General features: G+C 52.5%; 1 pseudogene; it reads left to right on the top strand.

Moving 5' to 3' along the window:
• Window positions 1–1,828: 1,828 nt before the first annotated feature.
• Window positions 1,829–3,449, top strand: LOC149358841 (uncharacterized; annotated as a pseudogene).
• Window positions 3,450–9,926: the final 6,477 nt, after the last annotated feature.

The following is a 9,926-nucleotide window of genomic DNA, read 5'->3' as shown; positions in this document are numbered from 1 at the left end:
AGCCGCCGTGCCTTGCCTTTGAACGCGACGCTTTTTGAGGAAAGGAAATGGTGCAGTAATTCTCTGTCATCTCGGTGGACACCCGAACCGCACCATAAAGGAAGGGAGGAACGCCACCACCCGTTCGGCGCGATGCCTTGCCCTTTGAACGCAAGGCTTTTTGAGGAAAGGAAATTCTCTCTCATCTCGGTGAACACCCGAACCGCACCCTACAGGAAGGGAGGAGATGGGAGTGAAAGAAGAAAGAGAAAGAGGGGCCGTAATGAAACTGAAAATTGTATTTGAGGAAAGGAAATTACGCAGTAACTGCCTCGCATATCTCGGTGGGTAGTAGTAGTGAAAACATTTATTTTTTTTTTTTTTCAAAAGGAAGAGTTAGGGAGTAGGGGATAGATAGATGTGGAGCCTCGGTGGACACCTGTGAAATTTAGGGGGCACTTTGGCTCTCTAAAGTGCTGCAAGGGGAAAGCGTTTCCTGGCGCACTGTTTGATTCATTTTTATTTTTTTAATTTTCATATTTTTTTTAATTTTTGCTCATTTTATTTTGATTTTGATATATTATTATTTTGTTTTATTTTTGTTTATTTCCTGATTTTAATTTTTATTTTTCCTTGTCTTGACTTTATTCCTTTTATTTTATTTATGAAACCCATGCATTCACTAGATCCGCCTTTATTCATGCTCGAACCTTCAGCCTTCGTGGCGGAGTGGTAGCGTCTCCTCTTCAAATGCCAAAGCCCCTGGTGCGATTCCCACCCTCGGCGCAGTTTCTTTTTAAGCAGTGACGCCGAAAGGCGGACAAATCTGCCGACGCGTCTGTCGACACTTCTGCCGACGCGTCTGCTAACGACAGTATGAGTCATTAAAGGCTTTCGCCTTAATACTCTCAAACACGTGCGCTGCGCGACACCCCACTGTTGCCGTCCTCCCCTGGGCTGATAATCCGGCGTGCGGAGCAACGTCCGCGGCTGCTTAGCTACCGGTTATAGTGAACTAGAATTCTAGTTCACTATACTACCGGTCAAGAGCGTGTTTGCGGCTGTACAACAAAAGCAGCAATAGAGAGTTTTAGAATAGCGTCGGGGCGAATAGGGTGACCCTATCTGCATGCGCTTAGCGTCAGGGGAACGAGCGTCCTATGTTACTTCGCTGAGTAAACAACAAGTAAACAAAGCCAAAGGCATCAAAATTTTGAGCACATATTTTTTCTCGCGATTAGCGTCTTGTTTCCATAAGAAAATTTTTGACAATGGACTGCTTTTTGTCGTGCATCGGAACACCTTCCTCCATGTATTCGACTATAATTTTGGTTGCATGTTAGCTTCTTTCGCTAATTAATTTATCAAATATTTTTCTCACGCTGTTTCGGTTTCAACATATAACCACCATTTCTTCATTTGTTGTTGCACTGTGGCTCTTGAGGGAGCTGGCTTTAGCGTTGTAGTAAATTACAAGAAGGAAGCGGCGATAATATCGCAGTTATTTCATACTACTCGTGACGAGTGCGGACCTTTGACGTCGCAGCCATAATTCGGTTGCTGAAACCGAAACAGCGCGAAAGAAAAATTCGACTACAAATTATTTCGTGGGCGTTTACGCTTGGCAACCGCCAACAATACGTGTTTCAGTATTAATGCTCCACCCTGTGCCGTTTTTGCTTGTTTTTTTTTTGTTTTTAACCCGTAACGAGAGATAAAGAGGCCGACACTGGCAGAGATAACATTATGCGTCACGCTGCTGATTACCGGCAGTCGGAAGAGGAGCTGCAGCCACTGCAGCGCGTTATCGTTCTTGCTGATTACCGGCAGTCGGAAGAGGAGCTGCAGCCACTGCAGCGCGTTATCGTTCTTTCCCTTTTCTTTTTATCCTCCCTAGGGGCGTTTTACTGCCGTCGCGATCGATCAAACTGTTTTCTGCGCCGAGCGGTTTGAACGGCAGCATCGTTGGTGCGCCATGTCGGAAGGATCCCTTGAAGATGTCCTTGACATAGACCTTGACGACATTTCTGGCTGTGGTTTTGACCTAAGCGACCTCCCTCCATCTCATCCTAACCCCATCGATGTAGAGAACATCTACAAGGGCGTCTACTCGGAACTCCGCGACAAGGCGTTGGACGCCGGCCTCCTCGAATGGACCATATGTACAGGTTCGTAGTGAAGGGAAGGAACGAACGCGCGGCCATCAGGAAAAGGGCCGCCGATTGTGACGGCGACGTGCATCAGGAAGACGGGTTCGTGATCGGAAAGGGCGATGCGGGTCCGGACAAGCTCACCTGGAGCAGGCTGTCGGCGTGCTTGCTGTTCGATAACTGCATGAACCGCAGCATCGACGACGCGACGGCCAAACCACCCACTGGGTACGACACCAAAACCAAGACGTTCGTCCCTGCCGCCAACGCAGCACGCACTCTCGGCGACATGGCCAAGTACGTGCCGTCCATGTCCACGGCGATCCCATGGGACGACATCGCCGCCAGACTGCCGAGTGAAACCATGAGGTGGATCCTGCTGAACCGCGTGCGGTTTGCGTGCGGACCCGGTTTCAACTTTGTATGGCGCATCTACCAGGCCGAGAACCGGGGCGCGGAAAATTTACTCGAGGCAGGGTATGCGTTCCTCATCGGCGCCTTCTACTTGGACCTGGCCGGTATGAATGCTCGCCGAAGGCGCTCCCACGAGAAACCGCTCATCGCTGCCGAGGCATCTGGGGCCATTCGTACGCTAGGCGGTACCTTCGTGGGCCTCTTGACCAACTGTTGTAACCTTGAACCACCGTGGAACCTTAAAGACGTGCCAAATGAATTTCTTCGCGAAGCCCTCGCGGCCCCCTTGACCACAATCTTGACGCGAGCGGCGAAACGCAGAGTTAAGGCGGGAAGGAAGCGTGACAGGCTCCTGAGACGCAGGACTGAAAATAGCACAGCCGATGACGATCCCCTATCGAAGTTGTTGAAGGCCCTCTCAGAATTGCAGTTTGATGTTGCCCAAGGCGACAGCAAATAACGCTGTTAATTCTTAGCCATAGCAACTCGCTGACCTCTAACATGAAATCTGGCCGTTCCGCATGATAATTTCAAAAAAAAAAGGAGAAAAACTATACAATTGGTTGCTGATACAACCTTGCACGATGGTGTACGTTTCAATTCGGGTTCATGTTAATTCTTGCTGTTTTAAGACCGCTTTAATGTGCCGTGATTATGTCGACTTTGTGAGATACGTTTGGCCTGTGTTGGCGGCTCTTATTCTATGACCTTTATTCCAACTGATTTCTCTGCATCGCCTTCCAAACTGTGTTCCTTTTTTCTTTTCTGCAATTATTACTCATCTTAGGCCCCCGAACAAATTTTGAATTTCGGACCTCCTTATGTACTATACAATGACCCATATAATTATTGTGCATTCGTTTTTCAAAATAGGCCTCGAACAATAAAAAGAATGCCTTCCCAGTGCATCACGTAATGTTCGCTAAAACTACGCGTACTGTGAGCCGCCACTGCGCATGCGCAGATCGCCCTGAGGGACACGTTCCCGTCAACAAGCCTGCTGAGTCGGGACCAATCAGCGCGTGCGTAGTGGTGGGGCGCAATACACGCCCAGCGGTAGCGCCATGCTTGATGTCTATAGAGGTAGGACTTTTCGGTTGAAACCGATAAAAAACGATAAAAGTAAGCCGAATTCAATTTTTGAAATTCGATTTTAAATGAGGAAGGTCGTTATTCTTGACATGCGAACAGCAGCTGGCTGCAGCTGACACGGTTAGCACTCTGGACTCTGAATCAAGCGATCCGAGTTCAAATCTCGGTGAGACCTCTAATTAGTCCCGATACAGCAGGCGTACGCGCAGCTGCCGGGTGCCTGGCGCGCAGGCTCCCGGCACTCTGGTAACGGTAACACGATACATGGTGCCGCCAACTCCAAGGGCCCTTCTTGGGCGTACGCGCCCAGCATATGCGCTCTTGGCGTGTATACGATTCATGCGCACTGCAGGAGACGCCAGCGAACCTCGGCGAGGCGCCGATATCTGTCCGTACTAGATATCAGCGCCAGCGCACGGGCACTCGCGTACGCGTCAGAAGCCGGGTCCGGTTTACAACAATCGGAGGACCCCGGGAGCCTCGGTGACTCTTTTCTTCGTGGCTTGAGTCCCTTTCGAGTTCCCAGAACTTTTCTTCGCGGTTTAATTGGTCCTTTCAGCGCCCCCCCCCCCCCTCCCCACCCCAACCTTTTCTTCACAGCTTGAAATTCTTTTCCTCGATTCGAGAGGGGGAGCGAGCCAGCACCAGGAGCGCCGACGCTGAGCGCGTACGCCCAGGAAGTGTCGTTGGAAGTGTCGCTCGTCTACCGAGCCGGAGTACCCGGGTTCGAACCCGACCGCGGCGGCTGCGTTTCGATGTAGGCGGAACGAAAAAAGTGCCCATGTTCTGTGCGATGTCAGTGCACGTTAAAGATCCCCAGGTGGTCGAAATTATTCTGGGGACCTCCACTACGGCACCTCTTTCTTCTTTCACTCCCACCTTCCTCCCTTCCTTTACGGCGTGGTTCAGGTGTCCGCCAAGATATGCGAGACAGATCATCATCAGCCTGACTACGCCCTCTGCAGGGCAAAGGCCTCTCCCATGTCTCTCCAATTAACCCTGTCCTTCGCCAGCTGCGGCCACCGTACATCTAAATTTCTTAATCTCATCCGCCCACCTAACTTTCTGCCGCCCCCTGCTACGCTTGCCTCAGAATCCATTCCGTTACCCTTAAGGACCAGCGGTTATATTGGTAAACTGCCATTCATGACCTAGCTGAGAGAACCTGCCATATATGCGCTCCACCCCATTCTTATTCTTCTACTTATTTCCCTCTCATGATCCGGATCAGCGGTCACTAACTGCCCTAAGTAGACATATTCTCTTACTACTTGCAGCACCTCGCTACTAATTGCGAACTGCTGTTCCCTTGCTTGGCTGTTGAGCATTACTTTGGTTTTCTGCATGTTAATTTTCAGCCCCACGCGCATGGCACCAGCCAGCAAGGTACGAAACCCAAGAATGTCAAAGGAAAGGTTATTAAAGCGGGACGCATGCCCAGACTACCGAAGGAGGAAATCAAAATTGTGGTTCGACCACAAGACGGTCTCGACATCGTTAAGGTCGGCGCCCCGACGGTCACCGCCGCAATCTTCGCAGCCGCTGGCATAACGGGAGACGAAGGTGCAGAAGACACGGTCTGTCCCAACTCACACCAGAACATCGTCGTCGTCAGCACAGCGAAACGAACGAACGCGGACCGCTATGCCAAAATACGGCAAATTGACATCCAAGGAAAATCACATGCAGTCAACGCGTATGAAACGGCACCCGATAATACAACCAAGGGAGTGATTCATGGCATCCCCATTGCGCACGGACCCCAGGCACTGGACGAGAACATCGTAAACCCGAGAAACCCACTTGCACTGGCGGCCAAACGCATAGGCACTACGACCACGGTCGTTATTGCCTTTGACGGACTCAAGGTGCCCAACGTCGTCAGGTACGGCGCAACACTCGTCCGTTGCACGTTGTATCGCAAGCAAATTGACATCTGTTACAAGTGCGGACGCCTCGGCCACCGCATGGACGTTTGCCCAAATCCCGCCAACCGCATATGCAGGGGATGCGGAGACCGCGACCCCGACAAGGGACACCAGTGCTCGCCCAAGTGTAACCTGTGCGGCGGCGCTCACATGACGGCCGACAAGGGCTGCAAGGCAAGGTACAAGACTCCGTACGTGATTCGCAGGCGACGATGGGAACGCCAAAACGCAAATGCCCAACTAACACAGCAAGACTTCCCGCCCATCCAGCCGCCCAGACTGAGATCAACGTCGAGTTCGCGTGACGGATCCCGCTCCCGCAGCCGGCAAAGGGACAGCCGCGATCAGAAAACATCGAGATCCAGGACACCAACTCCCGGAGACAAGGTGAGCTGGGCGGATACTGTCCGGGGCACCACGCGGGAGGGGGTCGTAACAGCGCCTGTAGTCCCAGGGCAAAATCAGCAAAATCACAAAGCCGATAATGGCATTTTAGAGGCGCTCAGGAAAGAGAACGCAGAAATACGAAAAGAGAACGCGGTAATGCGCGACCTAGTGCAAAAGCTCATGCTGGAGATGCAAGAACTCAGACGCGAGCACGCCGTGGTGGAACAAAACAAACAAATCGCACAACAGCAGGCGCCAACGAGCGTTCCGGACGCGAACGCGCCCGCCCCGAAGAAACGCGCGCTACAACAACAGCACGAGGGTGGTTTCAAGACCCAGGTTCCAGCCGAAATTACAGACATCAAGACAATGCTGTGCACAATGCAAAGTACCATTGAGACCCTTCTCGCAACAGTCCTCGGGCTAGCAAACAGGACCACTAACCTCGAAGGAAACATGCAGATAATAATGAATCACTCCGTATTCACGCAACACGGACACGTGCCGGCTAGCTGTGATGTGGGACCGAGTCACCATCAAGGGCAGGCGGACAACTCGCTTCAGCATCAACATGGCCAATGACAACCAAGGGATAGTAATATGGCAGTGGAACTGCCGTGGCTTCGCCGGCAAAAAGGCGGTTCTACAGCAACACATCCGGCACGCAACACGTAAACCGGACGTAATATTACTCCAAGAAACACTCACCAATGAGGCTACTTTGACTGGCTACAAAACGCATGACAGCAAAATCAAGGGGAGGGGTGTATGCACGCTCGTTAGGAAGCGTCTCACATTCGTTGACCACGAACTAAGTGGCGTCCAGATGGAACACGCTTTCATCGAACTGATACCCACCAAGCAGAGGAAACAAAGTATATTCATATTGAACGTTTACAGCAGCCCGTCAAAACACCGCCAACGCTTCCGTGCGCTGTTTCAGAAGACGCTGAAGATTGCCGGGTCCCGGACGTTGATTGCAGGGGGCGATTTCAACGCGGCAGACACAGCATGGGGTTACGGATACAGCACGACCAAGGGAAGACAACTCGGACAAGATGCGCATGAACTCGACTTCATGTTACTTACGGACCCGGCGCACCCGACAAGAATCGGTAACTCTACTACCAGAGACACGACCCCGGACCTTACGTTCGCCCGAAATACCGGGACTACGGCCACCACGTGGAAAAACACGTCGACTGACCTTGGGAGCGACCACATGATCGTCGAAATATACGTCCAGACGCCAGACAAGGCGCAGGGCAGTAAGCGAAAGTTCCAATGGACCGACTGGGAAGACTTCAGAAAGAAACGAGACCAAAAAGAATCTGCAGGTGATACAATCACGGACATCGAAGCCTGGACCCGCTCGCTGGTTGCAGACGCCAAAGCGTCAACCAAGACCGTCGAAACTGAGGTTGAAACTGACAAGATGGACAGCCGCCTGGCGCATCTCATCGAGGCGAAGAATTCGATCCTGGCCAGGTGGATGGGCCAGAGACTCAATCGGAGACTTAGAAAGAAAATAGCTGAGATCAACCGCAACATCGAGGAGCACTGCCGAACGCTCAACCGCCAGCAATGGGACGAGTTATGCAATGCAGTCGATGGACAACTGCACAACGGGAAATCGTGGAACCTGCTCAGGTATCTGTTGGACGAAACGAAGACCAAATCCCACCAGAGTGACTGCCTCGCACGTCTATTACACAGGGAGCTCGAGAAGTATGGTGAAGATGCAGTGACCGACCAGTTACTAGCCAAGTACTTGCCGCACACGTCGACTGCACAACACGGCCCTTATGATGGGGATCCGAATGTAGAATTGGATAAGGACTTTAGTGCAGAAGAGATCAGGACGGCGCTGCACAACCTACACAGCAGATCGGCGCCAGGCCCTGACGGTGTGTCGAATCGCGCCCTGAAGAATCTTGACGACAAATCCGTGGAACAGTTAACGGCATTTATCAATGACTGCTGGCAGCGCGGCACCCTCCCGCAACAATGGAAAACTGCGAAAATGATACTAATCCCGAAACCCGGAAAATCACCGAGCCTCGAAAACCTTCGCCCCATATCGCTGACGTCCTGCGTCGGCAAGACCATGGAGCACGCATTGCTTAACCGCTGGCAAGCCCACTTAGAGCACAAAGGGGCATACCCACCATCCATCATAGGATTTCGCCCACAATTGTCCACGCAGGACGCAATGATACAACTGAAGCACCACGTTCTTGATGGCAAGACGAGAGGCACCAAAGCAATTCTCGGCCTCGACCTTGAAAGCGCGTTCGATAGAATCGCGCACTCGGCGATCTTACACCAGATATCGCGGCATAACCTTGGTGTACGCACATACAACTACGTTAAAGATTTCTTGACAGACAGGCGAGCTGTTTTAGTGGCAGGGGACCTCCAGCTAGAAGAGCAAACGCTGGGGAGCACCGGCACCCCGCAGGGCTCCGTCATCTCGCCCACGCTCTTCAACCTGGTCATGATCGGCCTAGCAGAAAAGCTACAAGAACTGAAAGACGTCCGGCACACAATATACGCCGACGATATAACCCTTTGGGTGCACAAAGGCAGCGACGGTCACATCGAAACGGCACTGCAACTAGCAATCGAGACAATAGAGGAATACCTAGAGGGTACGGGTTTACGATGTTCGCCGAAAAAGCCAGAACTCCTACTCTACCGCCCCACGCAGAGGGGCAGACCACCCGGGAGTGGTCGGAATGCGGCAACGACAAAGCGCGAGTACGAAGAGATCAGACTACGTACGAGAAACGGAGCAACCATCCCGATAGTACACACAATTAGGGTCCTCGGCATGATAATCGAGGCCAACGGCGTCAACGGCGAAACGATCACTAAATTAAAGCACAAGACAGCTAACGCCATGCGAATCCTCAAGAGGGTCACTAGCAGAAGAAACGGAATGAGGGAGGAGAGTCTCACACGACTCATACACTCTTTCGTTATTAGCCATATTGCGTACGTTGCGGCATTCCACAACTGGTACAAGGGAGAAGAAGCCAAGATCAATGTCCTCATTCGCAGGGTGTACAAGATAGCACTGGGTCTACCCGAGTCTACCAGCACGCATCGCTTGCTCCAGCTCGGACTTCACAACACGCTTAGCGAAATCGCCGAGGCGCAGCGTACTTCACAACTGGAAAGATTAACGGGAACGACAGCAGGCCGCCAGATCATGGAAAGTCTCGGCATCCGTTACCACGTACAACAAGGCCAGAAAGTCGCCATTCCAAACGCGATCAGACAAACGCTAAGAGTCGACCCGATTCCACGAAACGTCCACCCGGAACACAACCGGGGAAGAAGAGTGGCCAGGGCCAGAGCTCTCCTGCACAGCCATGGAGACGATACGGGGACAAGGTTCGTTGACGCCGCGGAATACGCAGAACGCTCGCGATTCGCGGTTGCGGTCGTCGATTCGTGCGGCAAAACGCGCATAACGTCAAGTGTAGCGTGCGAACGCGCAGAAGAGGCGGAGGAAGCGGCGGTGGCACTCGCCCTCACAGATCCGACGTGCACCGTGGTTCTCTGCGACTCGCGTCAGACGGTTAGAAACTTCGCCAAAGGATGGATCTCACAGAGAGCGGCCCAAGTCCTGAGGAACCGGCAAGTCCAGCAGGAGGTAGAATTCCAAACCAGAATTCAATGGTTCCCGGCGCACATGGGAGAAGTATCGAGGACGTATCGCAACCGCAACGAGACGGCACACGCCAAGGCGCGCGAGCTCGCGAACCGCGCCGGCGACCGTCGTCCGTGGAATAGCACCAAAGACTGCTTGACCAGCTACAACGAAATTACCAAGGCCCTCTGCCTGGCCCGCCGAACCTTCCCTCCGCCCAGCGACAAGCTGGACAGGGCGCACGCGGTGACCCTCAGACAACTGCAGACGCTCACGTACCCCAACCCGGAACTATACCACAGGCTTTACCCCGGTACA

This window comes from Amblyomma mixtum, chromosome 2 (assembly GCF_055824585.1).
Source record: "Amblyomma mixtum isolate Tamu chromosome 2, ASM5582458v1, whole genome shotgun sequence".
NCBI classification, from domain to species: Eukaryota; Metazoa; Arthropoda; class Arachnida; order Ixodida; family Ixodidae; genus Amblyomma; species Amblyomma mixtum.
This window is presented reverse-complemented; position numbering and strand designations above follow the sequence as displayed.